The sequence below is a fragment of the Rhinolophus sinicus genome, linkage group LG09 (genome assembly GCF_036562045.2).
Source record: "Rhinolophus sinicus isolate RSC01 linkage group LG09, ASM3656204v1, whole genome shotgun sequence".
Taxonomy (NCBI): Eukaryota; Metazoa; Chordata; class Mammalia; order Chiroptera; family Rhinolophidae; genus Rhinolophus; species Rhinolophus sinicus.
This window is the reverse complement of record NC_133758.1, coordinates 105,827,124-105,844,048: the sequence shown is the minus strand read 5'-3', so window position 1 is coordinate 105,844,048 and position 16,925 is coordinate 105,827,124. Positions and strand designations below refer to the sequence as shown.

Here is a 16,925-nt window from a genome sequence, read left to right as displayed (position 1 = left end):
AGCTTCCTGGAAGAGAAGAACAGCAATCCTCTATCATAAAAGAGTGAGACCCCTCTGAACAGGTGTCGTTCTAGAGTCAGACAGACAGACAGGACTTCCCTGGGGACCCAGCTACACCCCCTCCTAGCTTGTTGCCCTAACCCTTGGGGGCCTGCTTCCTTCATCTGCCTCCAACAGGGAAGTTGTGAAGATCAAATGAGATGCTGTGTGTGAAAGTGCTCTGTAAACTGTGAAATGTCATTAGAGGGAAGGAAAAGCTGTCAGGAGCCTCGCCTCAGAGTCAGGAGGGAAGCAGGGAGTGAGGGACATTGGCGGCCCAGGAGTGTAAGGAAGGGGGGCAGGCCAGCTTACCCTGGAAATGCCTATGATCCAGCCGCTACAGGAGGTCCCCTGGGCTCTGAGGTTTTAGATTCAGTTCCAGGTTTACTTCCTTTTCCATACTCCGAGTTCTCCAGGTCCCGCTCTGGGTTCTGGAGCCCCTGTTCTCTGCCCCAGATGTGTATCATGCTGTGGGCAGTGAGCAGGCTGGCCTGGTGCACAACTTGGACACACCTTCCTCTCTGCCTGGGCAGCAGCCGGCCAGGGGAGGATCCCAGCCATGCTCTGCTCCCATTGTTTTGAGGCCCCTGGCCAGAGAGTGGGCCTCCAGCTGGCCACAGCCAGGGGACAGTCAGGGCTCCAGGTACCACTGTGCAATTTGTGCCCCACTCAAAGGGACTTGGCCAAGGGGCGAGTGGGGTTAGAAATCCAGCTCCAGCTCTGCCCACTGCCAGGCATGCAGAGTCTACCCAAAGGGAGCCCTTTTCCTAGTTAGTCTGGAGGGGGAACCTCTCTGATCTCCACAAGGTGCTATGTGGGCTAGCAGTCCTGGCAGAGGGATCTGACGTGAGCTGCACCTCTAGCAATGGCCTGGGGGAGGCATGGGAATGAACGTCAGAGCTGGGATCTAAGGGTTTGTCTAGTCGCCTCCTCTGTGAATGAAATGCGAGTCCAGAACGGTCACAAGACTAGGGCAAGGACATACGGGTCACTTGTTTATCAGACTGGGGACTGATGCCCGAGTCCTGGTGCCCAGCTTAGCATTGTGCTACCTGGTCGGCTGCCCTCACCAAGCTGGAGGCTCAGGCTGGGTTTTTGTGTCCTGGGCTATTCTCTGCCTGATCAGACATGTGGCTGTGGTCCCACCAATCAATTGTTGTTCACCTTGAACAAAGATGCCCCAGACTGGGCGTCCCCAGGGACAGGGGCAGAACCTCCCTCTTCGTCCAAACCAGCCCACCCATTCTCACCCTACTTGCCCGGCTGCACGCAGACTAGAGGCCGAAGGACAACCCTTGGAATGGTCTTCTCCCAGAAGACCCCTTTCATCGCCTTCTGTCCCCTAAAGGGGGACTGGGAGTCTCCTCAACAGCTTTTCCCTTTCCTAAGGTGCCCAGTGCTTCGGCTCCTGTCCACAAGCCAGCCAGCCAGGCGGGCAGCAGCTAAAAAATATGGATTTTAATTCAATTTTCCAAGACGTGGCTGAGGGAGATGGATGCCAGGCCGCCCTACCCAGCATTCATCTCTCCTGAGCAACAGTGCTCTCTGTCAGTCCTGCACCCCACACAGCCCTTACGCTGCTCAGGCAAGGAGAACAGCATGTTGCAGGACACCTAGGGGTTCTTATCAGAATTAGCTGACAGTTACTGGACACTCCGCTTGTCTTGGGCCAGTGCATCTCAAGCCTCTGGTGCTACAGAACCCCTGGAGAGCTTAAAAAACATGCTCACACCCAGACCTCCCCACCCAAGATTATTAGACACTTGGTCTGTGGTGAGGCCTGAGCAAAAGTTTTTTAAAGCTCCCCAGGGGATTGACATGTGCAGCCAAGGTTCAGAATCACTACTGTAGGCCCTCTGCTAAATGCTTTGCTAAATGCTTTGCTTGTGACAGGCTCCAACGTCTAGAACCCGTGGGAGGAGCTCTGGGACACTGTCCCTCAGCCCCCTGGGCATCCAGAAGCAGCCTGTTTCATTTTCCCCAGGAGCTATACTAATGTTTGTATCTAGCTTCTCCAGGACATAAAAAGGATGGGGAGTAACTGCCTTACGTGTATTAGTCCATTGAATTCACATCTGGGAAATGTCATGGGCCTTGAGTGCCAGGCTATAGAATAAATGTTTCTTTCTGTGAAGGAGCAAAATGCTGATCCTGGGTCACTTCTCACCTGAGCCAGTGGGAAGCAGAGGCCTCGATTGTGCAGCTCTGGCCAAAGTTTGATTCAGGAGGCCCTCTGATCACCTCCTGCCTCTGTGCTGGAGTCAGACCACCAGAGAGGTGCCTGAGGGAGTGCCCCCAGAAGGCCTGGAAACACAGCAGGGCAGCAGTAGGAGGCTTGGGAATGCTGAGTCCCTAAAGCTGTGTGAGCCACACGCATCGCACCATATCAGTCCCCTCTCCCACAGATCCACAGGTTACAGGGACACTCCAGGTGACAGAGCCTGGGCTCCCCTGGGAGAGCACCCACTTCAGAAGCAGGTACCGCAGGTCAGATGTGCTCTGATCCTCAGTCCTGTCATCCAGGGGGCAGCACCCTCATCCAATGAACCCGTGCCATCTAGAAGCCCACGGACACTGGGCCTCCGGACCCTGGGGATTCTCTGAGAAACCGAGGCAGTGAATGTCAGGCTGCCTGGATCCGTGGTGTCAAGCTGTGTTCCAGAAGATCTAGAAATCCTTGCAGCTGCCTCACCAGAAGCCTGGAGTACACGCGGAAGGGACAGCCATCTTCAGAACTGCTGGGGAGCAAGGACCTGAGGAGTCCGGCGTCCTTCTCCCCTGCCCCACAGGACACGACAACGGGTAAGGATGAGCAAGGGGAGGACTGACCAGAGTAGGGGATCAAGGGACCAGGGATTTGGAACCCTAAATTCTAAGTGCCCACTTGACTACTTATCACCCCATTTCACAGATGAAGCAAATGAGGCTCAGAGAACAGAAATGATTGGCTCCCAGTGACCAGGCTAACTGTGACAGAGCTGAAGCCACATACCAGGTCTCTGCACTTTCAGTCCTATGCTCTGAAACATGATAACTCTTAGAAGGGAAGACACACTTCCAGGGAGCTGGAAAGCATAGGTATATTGGGAATGGGGTGGCAAAAGGAGTCATCTCTTAACACCTGGAGTAAAAGTGAGAAGTACCTGAGAAGAGCCAAATGTCCTTAGTCTCCTTACCCACGTACAACAATCCTCAAATGCAGCCTCATGTCCAGATAGGCACACTTATTGTTGCACGTGAGTGTACTCTGCACACATACACACGTGCATTTCCATCCAATACGAAGGCCCGGGTCCAAGCACGCACATGCACATGTGCACACACAAGCGCCATCCACAGCTCTTCAGTATGAAAGTACGTCTTCTCTATCAAGACAGAGATATTTTTCTCTCCTGCAGAATTGCATGGAGGCAATGGGCCTCTCTGTAGAGGCAAAGCTTCAGGACTGTTAGGCAAGCCTCATCAGACAGTAACACTTCCCATCCGCCTTGCATAGTCCCCTCCCCAGGGTCTCAGTCATTTACTCTGCAGGGAGCGGGATACCCTGCAGTGGTCCCTGGTCAAAGGAGAATGCACTGTTTCCATTGTCATTCCCAACTCTTCATCCATAGGGCTTTCTTGTCTTTTCTCTCCCCGCCTCTCCTCCTCCATCTTTGGCACACTCTGGACAACCATGGTGTGTGGTGTTCTGCTATAGAAATGACCCCTCTTGGGCATCCTACAAACAGGCCACTTTGTGTGTGTTCAAGAACCACACTGCACATGCCCTCTGATCGCTCAGGGCTTGTTCACTGCCCTCCGTCCGGCTCCAGCTCCTATAGGGGTGGGTGCCTGCACCCCCTCTGCCTGCCCTGCCCTCCCCCTGGCAGGTCCCACAGTCAGGCCCAGGCCTCATTCTGCTGCTCTGGTTTCCTCAGAGCCTGTCTTGGAAGCCTTGAAGACAGCAGTGTGCTCAGCCCTGAGTGCAGGCTTTAACACAGGGCCCCAGCCAGCACGGAGGTGTGGAAATTACAGATAATTCATGTGGGAGGAGGCAGCAAGCACGAGGCACACGGATACAGCCATTTCCAACAAAGCATCTCAGGATAATGGGGGGCCTGTGACAGGCTGAGCCCTGACTTGGTGATATGCAAACGATGCTAATAATTATATTAGAAGTAGGGCAAATAGAACGTTCTTTGACGACCAACTTTGGGAGCAGGTGGCAGCTGATGAAACAATCCTCTGCCACCAGCTGATGGGATCATTGTCGGCAAGGAATTCACTGGGGGCACTGGGTGTGGACGGGGCTCCTCTAGGCCCCGAGCAGGGGCAGGAAAGATAACTGAAGCCAGTGGGACAGGGCTCGCCCGAGTCCTTGCACACGCTCAGGGGCAGGATTTGTGTATCAGTTTCAATTGCTGTGTAACAAGTTACCACAAACCTCGCAGCTTGAAACAACACACACTGATTATCTGTTTCCTTGGAGCAGGAGGATAGGCGGGGGTCCCTTGCTCAGTGTGTCACAAGACTGCAATCAAAGTGTCAGCGAGGCCTGGGGTCTCCTGGGAGGCTCAGGGTCTTCTCCCAATGGAGCTGCAGAGTCCGCTGCTCATGGCTCTGGGCCACGACCCTCAGCTTTCCACCATATGGCCATTTATTCCTTCCAGGCCAACAGCAGAGAGACTGCTGTCTCTCTGCCTTTGATGGCTAGACCCTCATTTAAAGGGCTCATCTGATTAGCTCACACCCTCTCAGGCAAAGTTTAAATTCGACAAATTTAAAGTCAACTCATTAGGGACTTTAACAGCATCTACAAAACCCCTGCCCCTTTGCCACCTAACTAGCCTCCCAGGGAAGTCAAATCTCATTATATTTATAGGTCCTGTCTACATTCAAGAGGAGGGGCTTGTATGGCTTGTACACCACGGAGCAAGAATTATGGGACTTACAATTCTGTCTCGCAATCCCTGTCACCTAGAGACTGGAAGATGAGGGATGGGGTGGGGACAAGCCATTGAAGTCAGAGCCTGTGACCGTCGTATTCCATCCCCAGTGCGTGGTAGGCAGCTCAAGAAATACTGATTCCTTAAATAAGTCAGTCACCAGCTCCTACTTCCATTGTACAGGTGAGAAAACCAAGGCTGGAGAAAGGAAAGAACTGTTTGAGGTCATCCAAGGCAACAGACAACTGAAGTTGAAAACCATGGTAACTGCCATTTATTGAGCGCTGACTACATGCCAGGAACCACATTGGGTTAGCTCACTAGCTTCTCGAATCATCACAAAGCTGTATAAAGTAGGGATTACGATGATCCCAGGTGTATAGATGAAGAGACCAAGTTTCAGGGAGGTGAAGTAACTTGCCTGAAGGTACTACAAGCACAAGCACAGTGCCAGGACTCAGCCTGGTCCCATGCCCCTGAGGCTCCCTTTTCCACACTGTGTTGCCTCTGTCTGCAGGTAGGACAGACTGGGAGCCGCCACAGGAGGCTAGGAGTGCAGGATGGTCAAGGAGGCTCGGCCATCTTCCCTTGTGCCTCTGTCCACCGCTCCCCCTTCCTTCCCGGGGGGATTAAGTCATCACTCTGTTTCACACTGGGCCTGACAAGTGGGGGGGTGTCTCTAATTACTCATAATTAGCCAGCCTGATTAGTCCTGTCACATGGGGATTGTCTCTTTTAGTTCTTTCCTTTGTGTTCTGCGGACACTTCTCTGCAAAGGAGTGAGGGGAGCCGTCCACATGACTAGGAAGGAGGGGACACAGGAGACTGGCCGGCAATGGGCAAAGGGCTCTTTTATGATCACAGAGGGGAGCATCTCTGTGAGCTGGCCCCTCCCACCCACTCCCCAGAGGAAGCCTCAGAGCCGAGAGACCACAGGACCTCCCTGGCATCTGGCTCATCCTGGGAGGCAATGTCCTTCCCCAAATATGCATAGGTAGCACCCCCTCACCTTCTGTAAGCCTGTGCTCGAATGCCCCTGCCCATCCTGGGTGACAGTCCCCTCACTCCATCACTCCCCACCCCCTTCCCCCACATTACAGCACAGTGGTCAAGGATAGATTTTGGAGCCAGACTGTCGGGTTCAAATCCTGGCTCTGCCCCAGGACAAGTTATTTAACCTTCTGTGCCTCAGTCCCCTCATCTATAAAGAGGGACTACACAATAGCATCTTATTTTTTATATTATACAATTTAAATCAGTTAATATGTGTAAAGCCTTAGAACAGTGTTTAGCACAGAGTTCAATATGAGTAAATACAAACAATAGGAGTAAGGACAGACTTATTCCTTTGTTCACTCTTTCTCTTTACAGCATCCATCGCTATCTGACATGCGGCATATAATTTGTCTATTTGTTTCGTATTTGTCTCCCCTAAGAGAATGGAAGCTGCTTGAGGGCAGGGTCTTTCTTTGCTCATTGCTCTATTTCCAGCACCCAGAGGGGTTGGACAGTGTTTGTTGAATCAGTCAGTATATCCTACCATCCCTCTTCCCAGAAGGCAGTTTCACTTCTCTCTGAATCTTTCAGAAGTTCTAATTTAAAGGAAATAAACATGCCGCTTCTGTGCCCTCATCAACTTCTCACTTCCGTCACCCCTGTTTGTGACCACAGACTTCATTTCTGGAACCACAGACCCCTTCGTCACACGATAACCAAATTCTAGAATACAATTAAATGGTCTGAGACCCGTGTCATAAAACCCAGGAATTCTAAAATTCATGGATTCCTAGAATAGACTCCAGAAGTTGGAGAATTCCAGAAGGGAACTCTGGAATCTCCTAATGTCATCTGAGAATTACTGATAGGACCTAGGAATCTTGGAAAGGGGTCCGAATTTCAGAAGACACTCTTGGAAGCGGGTCATTGGGAGAATCTCATGAGACCAGCTGGCTCCACTTCACTGGCTTCTTTGCGGCAATAACAACACGAGCAGAGGGGCAGGGCTGGGGGCCAGGACAGCGGTGGGAAAGGGCTCCCAGTGAGGGTTGCTAGGCACCGGGTCTGGCCTAGACAATGAGGCTGGCTGGGTAGGTAGAGCAGAGGCCTGCATGCTAATGAGAACACAGGGGGAGGTAGGAAGGGAGGGGTTTGGGTGACAGGCAGGGGGGCGGGCATGGCCAGCCCTAATCCCATTATAGCTAGCCACCCAGCTGCCAGGGCTGGCTGGGCACCAAGCCTGGCAGTGTCCTCTCCTCCAGTTGCAGGCTCAAGCTACAGAGGGCTTTGATTTCAGAAGGTCATCCATCTTATTCTGAAGTCCATACCCCAGAGCAGGAGTGTGGTTGTGTCTTGAGCCCCCAGGGCATGAAGTGCTAAAAGGAGGTTGGTAGCAAGGGGGCTGGAGGGTGTAGGAATCCCTCAAGAAAATGGGCTGACCCAGGGTAAAATTAGTGGTACTTTGCAAGAAATTTTGGATATAAAATGGAAGTTCAATTAATGGACACCTGACACTACTTCAACCCCAGCCAGGGCTTTGACCCAGGCTGGACACTGAACTCTGACCTTGTTTCAAATTAGCCTTTAATCCCAGTCTCAGAGAAAGACATTGTCCTGGCCACAGACTGACTTCTAACCTATCTCCCTAACCCAAAACCAAGCCCTGATCCCAGCTACAGATTGCTCCAAATGATGCTTCATGACCCATCCATCTCTGAAAGTAGGGCTCACCCCAAAGAACCCAAAAGGCCAGTAGGATTCCTTAAAATGGTAAAATAGAGCCCCTGAGACACGCTGGCTTTAGGAAATGCACAGCTCCAAAGACTGGGCTGAACTCCCTCTCAAAGTCCAGAGCAAGCTGACCCTGCGTCTCATTGGTAAGGGGTCTTCTGTCCAGAAGTGGCTCTGCTCTACCGTGAGCTCTTTCCAAGATAGAAAGAGAATCTGGAAGGAGGTCAGTGGACCAGGGGTTAACTTGACCCAGAGTCAAGACACTGCTGGGAGGTGGAGATGCTGCCGGTGGTGAGAGTTGAGTGAGTGACTGTGGAGGTGGTTCTGGTGGTGCTGAAGGTGGGGATAGCTGTGGGAGGGCCCGTGATGATTCTGACAAACGGAGAGGATGACGCTGATGAACAGCCCTGAGCCTGGCAGCAGCCACATACCCCATGCGGTCTCCCAACTTTTCTTCTCCTCCCTCAGCTTCACTCCTTTCCTCCTTTCTGTTGCTGCCCCCCACTGTCTTGGCTTTGCCTTGGCTGGTTTTGGTGTCTTGGACTAGGTCATTGCTTTTCCTTACTTTGAGGAGGAACTCTGTAACGATCCCAATAACCAATATTTCTGAGTCTTTGTGTGCTCTCTGATTCTTTTTTTAGCATCTCCAAGGTAGAGGGACAGCTGCCTTCTTCCCACCAACATGGCTGCACAGCAGAATTGGAGGCTTCCCCTTAGGCCCTTAACACGCCTGACACACACACCGCTCACTCCTCGGAAGGCCAAGGGAGTCCTGTCTAGAAAGGACAGACAGACCCACAGACCTTTCAGAGCTACAATCACTAGACAGTGAAGGGGGAAACCATAGTTGATATTCTGGGTGCTCTGCTGGCTACACTACAAAGGGGCAGTGTGGCCAGCCTCACGTGCCCATATGACCACAGGATGTGAGGGTCACAGAGAAAGACCCTCTCCTCCCTCACCAATCTTCCTGCTTCAGTGCCTCACCCAAATCTCTCCACGGTGATTCATTTTCTTTTGGTGAGAAGTGGGAACATGCAGTACAGAGAGCTCCTGTCTGATGGGGAGAGACCTGCCTTCCATCTGGGTCACAGCACTGCTTCTAACCAATATTTCTGCCACATAGCCCCACACTTATTTCTCAAGGAGGGCATTTGGGTTAGGATATTTCCTCTTTATTGCCAGGCTCACCTTTGCAATACAAACCATTTAGCATCCTTAGTCCAATTCTAAATGCCAGAGACATTGCCCAATCTTTGTGGCATTAAAAACACTGCTAAGCATTTGCAGCACTGCCCATTCTCTACCCTCTTGAGAACTATTTGAAGAGATTGTCCGTGTAGGACTTGCAAAGGGATGGCCTCTAAACTGTTCATCCAATATCATCCCCCAACCAACTTCAGGTTATAAGAGAGAAACTAGTCAGGATACATTTGGGGGCACTCCCAAGGGAAGGCAGGTAGGAAAAGATGCTTTCCATCACCTCCATCAGGTGAGAGGAGCTTGAAGGAGAGCTTGGCAATTCTCCCTGAAGCTGGGCGACACAGAGACTGACAGCTGACTACACAGAGACACGTCCCAGCATGAGGTGTAGGAAGAACTATACCAAGAGATTAGGTTGATTCATGGAAGACACACAGCCAGGAGAGGGTTTAAAGCACGGGATGTTAAACAGAATCATTTGGCCAGCAGGACAGAGCCTATGTTGGAGGCAAGGAGATCAGTTAGAAACCTATAGTGCTGAGGAGACATGAGGAAGGACTGAGTTGAACTAAGACAGTGGAAATAGATGTTTTTGAAAACTCCAAGAGCAGGACCCATAAGAGGAGTTTTTGTTATTGTTATTACTCAATTTAAAAATATGTAACCCCCCCCCCCCGGACTATATTGAGAACCATTACCAGTCATTAACCCTTTAGCATGAATTTGCTGATGCATCCATGCAACGGTTGAAATTTAGCAAAAGCAGAGTTCTAAAGAACCTGGTGGGGAAAGGGAAGAGGAAAATACACCACCAGGGAAGTGAAAGACCTAAGCGGGAACTAACCTGAACCCCTGGCAGCGGAAATGATGCAGACAGAAGAGAAGGCAGTGGATGTCAGACTGTTCTAGACCAGAAAGCTGGCGACCGGAGTTTAAGACTCTCTCCCATTCACAACTCACCAGCCCCAGCATCCTAGCAAGTCACTCTCAGCGTCACTTGTGACTGATGGATGATACTATTCATCTCACAGGGTCAAGTTCTGCAAAAGACCTTTTAACCTGCCCAGCTCTTTCAGGTTGCTGAAAGTTCATCTTGGGAGTGGTTACCCATCAGCTTTGGCTGAAATGTAGCCAGCTCATCAGCTTCCTGTCTTCTTAAAATTAGTTTTCTCTCTTCCAAGGGAAGCTGGATTAGTCATAATGGGTAGGAAAGGGGAAGGGCAAGAGAAAGGTGGGGAGAATCAGAGCAGCTAAGAAGTGTATTCACCAGAAACCCCTTTATGGACCTCCGGTTCCCCATCTATCCAATGGAGTGACAGTAGCTAACCTCAATGTTACCAGGAGAGAATGCCACACCTTGGAGGTCTCTTCAGCAAAAGGGCTATCGTCTTTCTTCTTTTTGTCACTCAGTAGCTGTGATTTTGTTTTTCAATTTTTGTTGTCTCAGTTTCCCCAGCTGTAAAATGTGAAGGACAATGGCATATAGGGTTGTCGTCAAGATTAAATGTGTTTAAAAATACAGTGCCGAGGATGATGCTGGTATGAGTGAGTTCTCTATGAACAGTAGCTGCACTGCTCTGCAGCCACCACCATCATCACTGCCCCCCGCGGGGCCTGGTATTCAGCAGACAGTCCATATGTGTTTGCTGAACGAGACTGCTCGTGGGTGTGGAGCTTGGCGTGAAGTGTGCACAGCCACGCAGACGGGCGAGCACAGATTGCAGCCTGCCCATGCTCATAGCACTTGCTACTCAGAACCTCAGCTTTCCCGATTGTCTAAATGGCTCTGCAGGAGCTCTTCCAAGAATAGAACTCAGGAAGGAGAACTGGAGTAGGGAGTCCTTCTGGTACTTCCTTCCCAATCCCTCCCCTCTAAAGTTGGACACATCGCCAGTTGTTCCTCCCCATGGGCTGCCATTCTGGTGGCCTTGACCCATGATAACATGGGTCAGATGGAGAATCCAATGTCAGTTGCTTCGAGTAGAACATCTCCCCCAGAGCTCCAGATCCATCTACCCAGCCCAGCATTTCCAACACAGAACACGGGATTCTGCTTTCATCTGCAGCCCTCTCCCAGTGCCCCATCTCCACAAATGGTACCATTCATCAGCGTGGTGAACCAGAAAACTGGGAATCACTCTTCACACGTCTCCATCCCTCACGATTCACCTGGGCAACCGAGATTTTGTGAGGACCTCCTGTGGGCCAGGCACTGGGGCTGCCATGGTCTCTGCCCTCCTGGAGCTTGCAGTCAGATGAGGCACGCAGAAGCTAAGCAGTGATCTCACAAATAACATAATCCAACTTGTGACAGTGAAATAAGAGGACGGGGTACCATAAGTCTATGCAGCAAGGGACCTGATCTCATCCAGTGGGTCAGGAGAGTTTCCCAGAGAGACAGTCTATTTGTCTTAGATCTGAAGGACAAGTGAGTGGGGGCTGGCAGTGGTATGGGTGAGGATGGGGGTGGGGCATACAGCAGCAGACAAAGCGACAAGAGTAGAGACCATGGATAGAAATGGAACCACCTGGACTCAACCCACTGGACTCAGACCAGTGTGGCTGGAGAACAGACAGAAAGGGACAGAGACTGAGATTTGGGCCAGGTCGGATGGTGAGGAACTTTGGGGCCCATCAAGCCCTGGGGCTGTAACCTAAGAGCAGTGGAAAGCTGCTGAAGAGATGACCAGGTCTCATTTGCACTTAAATCATATCATCCAGGATCCAAAGAAAAAGACAACCAGGCTGAGGATGTGAGGAGACGAAGGAGGAGGCTGTTGCAGGAGAGGAGGCAGGAGATGAGGTCTGGACGACGGGACCGTGGAAGAGGTAGAGAGAAGGGGGCGACCTGGAGCCCATCTGAGGAGAAGAATCAATAGGACTACACTTCCCAGCTGCCCTTGCAGCCAGGCGTGAGCCTGTGACTAAATTCACGTCAAGAGGACATGAGCAGATGTGATGTGAACGACATCTAGCACCTGCCACAGCAGGGAGGGGCATGACATCTCTGCCCCTTCCCTGCAAGGGAAGTGCCTGCAACGGGGAAGTGAAGGTGGGAACTAGAGCAACCATCTCAGACGAAGAGAAGGAAGCTGCTTGGGAAGGAGAGCAAAGGCACACAATTGAGAAGGAGCCTGCCCCCCGCCGCCCCCACCCCGGGATGATGGAGCCACCATATCAGCCCTGAATTGCCTACCTAGACTTTCACGTGAGAAAGTGGCAAACTTCTATTTTTGTCTCCCTGTTACTTTGGATCTGTCTGTTATAGCTGCTGAATCAACTCTTGATAGAGTGAAGGGTTAGACATGACGAATATGGACCAGAGAGGTAGGGATGCCCTCATCCAGTCACTGGATGGCGGTGGTCAAGCTCCCTAAGACAGGGAGCCCTGGGGGAGAAGCAGCCCTCAAGGTGGAGTGAGGTGGGGGTTGCACAGATGGTGAACGTGACTTGGGCAAGTTGAGTTTGAGGCACCCTAAGGGGAAACAAGAAGCAGTGTCAGGGAGCAGGTGGGGAGCTTAGAAGAGAGATCAGGTGGAAGAAAGTGTGATCAGAGGACGAATCGGTTCCCAAGCCTGACTGCACAAGAGCATCTTAAAAATTCTGATACCTGCGCCCAACTCCAGAGATTCTGACCCACGAGGGCTGGTACGGGGCCTGGCATCAGCGTTTTTTATAGCTCTCCCAGTGATTCTGACGTGCATCCAGGGGTGAGCACCACAGGTGTGGATGGTAGTAATTGAAACCACGGGAGTGGACAATGGCCGAGGGAAGGAGTATAGAGTGAGAAAAGAATTGATCTTCGGGTCCCATCAATTGCAGTCCCTCTCACGCCTACTGGCCCCCGCTGGGAAATGAGAAAGAACCAATAAGAAGTAGCAACCGCCCAGCCAATCCCAGCACAGTCCTCATAAGCAATGTGGCGAGCCAAACTGGACGCAGAGTAGTCCTCTCAGACAAAACAGGGCTTTGGAATGACAAAACTGGTTCCCTCCCTCCCTCCTGGGACTGCCTGTGTGACACTCAGCAAGCTGCTCTGGCCTTCACAGCTGACCTGGCCAGAGGCTGCTAGGAGTGGGGCTCCACCTGCCCTCCTGGGAAGGCCCCCTGCCCAGGACAACTCCAGGAGGCTGTCACTGCAGCCAGTTGCCCTCTGCAAGTGCCAGGCCAGGCTGCACTGTGAGGGCACACACGTGTGAGCCCTCGGGGATCTACCACTTCCTTTCTTTCCAGCCATTTTGTTGTTCTAGGCTTCAGCTTGCTCCTCTGTAAAGGATGATAGCTAGCTCCAACCCTACCAAGACAGCATGTGTCTGGTGAGCACCAAAGCATTCATTAATGAAATGATAAGAATGTGGGCAGTGCTTTTTCTCTGCCCCCACCCCTCTGCTGTTCTCCAGGTCCGGTGGGAGGGAGGCAGAGATGAGGGGGCCCTAGAAATCCCTGCTCCTCTTGGGGTGCCATTAGAGCAACATGCCTGACATGAGTGGAACCCAAAATGGAAAAAGCCCATGGCATTTGGGTCCGGAGGCGCCCACAGCGTATGAGGGCAGAGGTCAGTGGGAATGGAGGGTACAGGACGGTCTACCAGAAGGTCGCTCCAGCCCCAGCATTTCCTTGACCACAAACATTGTCATCCCTCAGCTGGGTCCCCTCAGCACATGGCCAATGTCTGTTCTGGGAGGCCAAGGTGGGAGGGGGCAAAGGGTCAGCCAGACCAGGTCGCATGTCGGCACTGCCACACTCTATGTGATGACACCCGGCAAGTTACAAAGTGCTGTCCTTTCTGAGTCTGTTTCTTCATCTACAAATTCCTCAGCACAAAGCCTAGAACACAGCAGTCGACAACCATAAATATTAGCTGCCTTTGCTCTTACCAGGATTCTACCCAATTCAGATGGTTGTGAGCTAACATGGAAGAGGCCTGACCGACAGTAGGCGATCCGTGCATATTGGTTCCCTTTCTTCCATTAAGTTTAGTCACGTAAACCTTCAGTGCGGCACAGATATAAAGTCTGAGGACTGTCAGTTCTTTGTCACAGTGAGGTTCCTGGCAAACTTGTAGGCTGGCGAGGGAGAGGGCTTTGTGAACCAGCTCCTGGTTCCAGTGACCTTCTACAAGGTGAGAAGTCAGTTACTCCACCTGGGATCCAGGAGCAGATGCGAAAGATCCCACACAGGACCAGGAAGAATGGCCTGACACAAGGGACAGCCCACAGCCTGTGGGTGGAGGAAGAGCCCGTTGGGCAAGAGGTCAGTGGGGATGGGGGTGAGGAGGGAGGGGAAAGGAAGGGCTACCAGAAAACATTTCTCAGATGGATGGGTAGATGAACGGATGGCCTCCTGGAGCACACGTGTCCCCTGGCTGGCAGTAGAAACCTGGCCAACTTAGCTAATTGGATGTGGAGCTCCTACCCTGATGCCAACAAGTTCTCCAGCCCCCATCTTTGACTGTTGCCACTCCCCCTGGGTCCAGCATGGCTCATTCTGTCCCATGGGAGTTGCTCTTCCAATGCCTGGCCTGTGGCTACTTCCCAGAACTCTGAGTTGGAGGTTTTTTCCAGGGTCGGCGGCCACCTCAGTCCACAATACCCCAATGAAGCACGCTGGCAGGGCCCTCCAAGCAGCCTACCCCAAAGCCCTGCTCTTCCTGCCCCCTCCTTTTAGTCCTCCTCTTTCTGACTCCCTCCCCACCAGATGATAAGATGGGGTCCCCAAGTGAGGCCACGTTGCCTTCTACTCTGCCACCCCCTTCTAGGGCGTTTCCTGCCTTCCTTTCCCCGGCACCTGGCTGCCTTCTCAGTGGCCCAGTGTGCGCGGCCCGGCCACAATTTGAAATGCCTTTAGCTGATGGCATCTCGGGGTTCTCAAAGAAGATGCCCGCCTAAGCCCAGTGTCCCTGAGGCCCCCCTGAGAGCATGGGGGCTTCCAAAGATCTGGGTCAGCAATCATGTCTGCTGGGCTGCAGGCTGAGCCTGGTCTGGGCGCTGGCCACCCTCGGAGGGTGAGGGGAGTCAGCTGCCTGGGTGATTGGGAGCCCTGGGTAGTCTCAGTTCAGGCTCCTGAAAGTTCTGACACATGGAGCTCTACTAACGTTTGTTGCATACGTTATACCCATCGATCCAACGCCCCTAATTTTGCAGACTGAGCAGTGAGGTCACTGAGACAAGCACTAACCTGCTAGCTCTAGAAGGTGTGGCAGTGGTTTCCTCTTGTCCTTGCAGGAGGCTGCTCCCTTCACACATTACTCTCAGTCACAAAGCTCTGCCAGCCTTCCGGCTTCTCCAGCAGCAGGGGACGCTCTTCCTTAGCTGGCCAGTCCACAGACCCACTCTGGCTGTTAGCTCCTGACAGTGGCCTGCAGGCTCCCTCCTGCCAAGGACATCTGGTGTGGTGACACGGTGGCAGCCTCACAGGCCTGAAGGCATGGACTGTGGACAGCGGCATCTCAGACAGAGGCCCTCCTGGCTCACAGCACCCCCACGGGCCAGCCCCCCAGGCTGTGAGCGAAGATCAGCAGAACCAGCCACTCAGCAGAAGCTGAAGCAATCCGTTTGCAGAAATCCGTGGGGGGAAAAAATGGATTTTTTCTTACTGCGCTCAGAGTCTTTAATTTCCTGTGTTTGCCCCCAAAGGGCTTTTTCATCGACAAAGCGCTTGGTTCTGTGGGCAGTGTGGTTGAAGAGAAGCTGCTGATGGAGATTAGCGATTGGCTGGTACGCTGAAATGAAGGCTCTGAGAAAAGGTGGGCGAGCCAAACCAGGCGTCGGTTAGGGGCAGAGGGCAGTGGGGTGGGAGCAAAGCAAAACAGCCAAGAGAGGGCCGACTGAGCACAGAAGCCAGGTCAGGCTGTGGTCAGGGGCCAGGTAGCAGGGAGCAAGTTGCCAAGCCAGAAACAAGTGCTCTTGACAACAGACACCTGGAGACAGAGACTTTTCAAATCAGTTGAGAGAGACAGGGAGTTAGGGCTGGGGGCCAGCTGGAAGCTTCTAAAGCCAGAGACAGGACGACAGAAGCTTAGATCGGAGTCTCTGCCCATCCTTCCCTGTGTGTCCTGAACTCCAGATTCTGTCAGTGCCCTGCGCTGAACTTGTGACTGCTGCAAGGAGGAGAAATTTCTCCCCTGGGTGAAGAAAGAAGGAGTAGCTTGGGGAAGACAGGGCTGGTGGGTTTATGAGAGGCTGAGGGTGGGGGCAAGAAGCATTCCCTGTCTTCGACCATAGAAGGATTGTATGAGGGGCTCTGCTCTGCTCAGCTACAGAGAACTTCAGGCTCACTTTGACGCAGTTAGGATCACAGACAGATGTAAGAAGGACTTGCTACCACATGAAATGAGCTGCCTGGGTCACCCTTCCCAGAACCCCCGGCCTTCCTCTCACCTTAACTGGGGCCGCTTGACATGGCTACTCCCTGCCCTTTTCAGGAAAAAGCGGTGCCTCTTTCTGGGGACTCAGCAGGAATCTGGCCAGCCTGCAGGGCTCTGGCCCAGGGGGAGCCCAGATTTCCTACCTCGGGCCAGTGAGTTCTGCAAGTGGCTGGAGTCTCACCGGCTGGAGGGTGAGCCTGGAAACTGACCACACCCTCCTCTTCAGGTTTCTTCTTCTCCTGCCTCGTTTTCTCCTGGTGTCCCTGGCTTCTTGCTCTCAGCCCCCCGTTTGGGCTCCTTCTCCGGGGCTCACCCACGAAGTGCCGGTGTGCCCCAGGGCTCCACCCCGAGCAGCCCTGTCCCCAATGTCTGCACTCCCTCCAGGTGATCCCATGGCTTTAAACTCCACCTCTCTGCTGCTGACCCCTGATGTCTCTCTCCACCCCAAATACCTCCCCAGTAGCCCCGCTGCCTCCTGGATGTCTCCAGGTGGGTGTCTTCAGTCATCTCAAGCTGAGCGGGACCCACACAGACCACTGAACCCTCTTCCCAACCTGCTTCCTCCTCCGGCTTCCCCATCTCAGTGAACAGAATCGCGCCTGCTGTTCAAATCAAACTCTAGGAAACGTTCTGATCCCTTCCCAGCCTTCCTACTTCCCCGTGCC

The 16,925-nt window shown here is 52.7% G+C and overlaps 1 protein-coding gene across 1 annotated transcript in view; it reads right to left on the bottom strand.

Annotated features, from left to right (window-relative positions):
• The window catches only part of ADCYAP1R1 (ADCYAP receptor type I), a 73,141-nt gene extending 57,692 nt beyond the window's left edge, over positions 1–15,449 (bottom strand). Inside the window, exon 1 of the mRNA XM_019726202.2 lies at positions 15,072–15,449. The gene's annotated coding sequence lies outside the window, so the exon portion shown is untranslated. The remainder of the gene's footprint in view (positions 1–15,071) is intronic.
• Between the last annotated feature and the right edge of the window lie 1,476 nt (positions 15,450–16,925).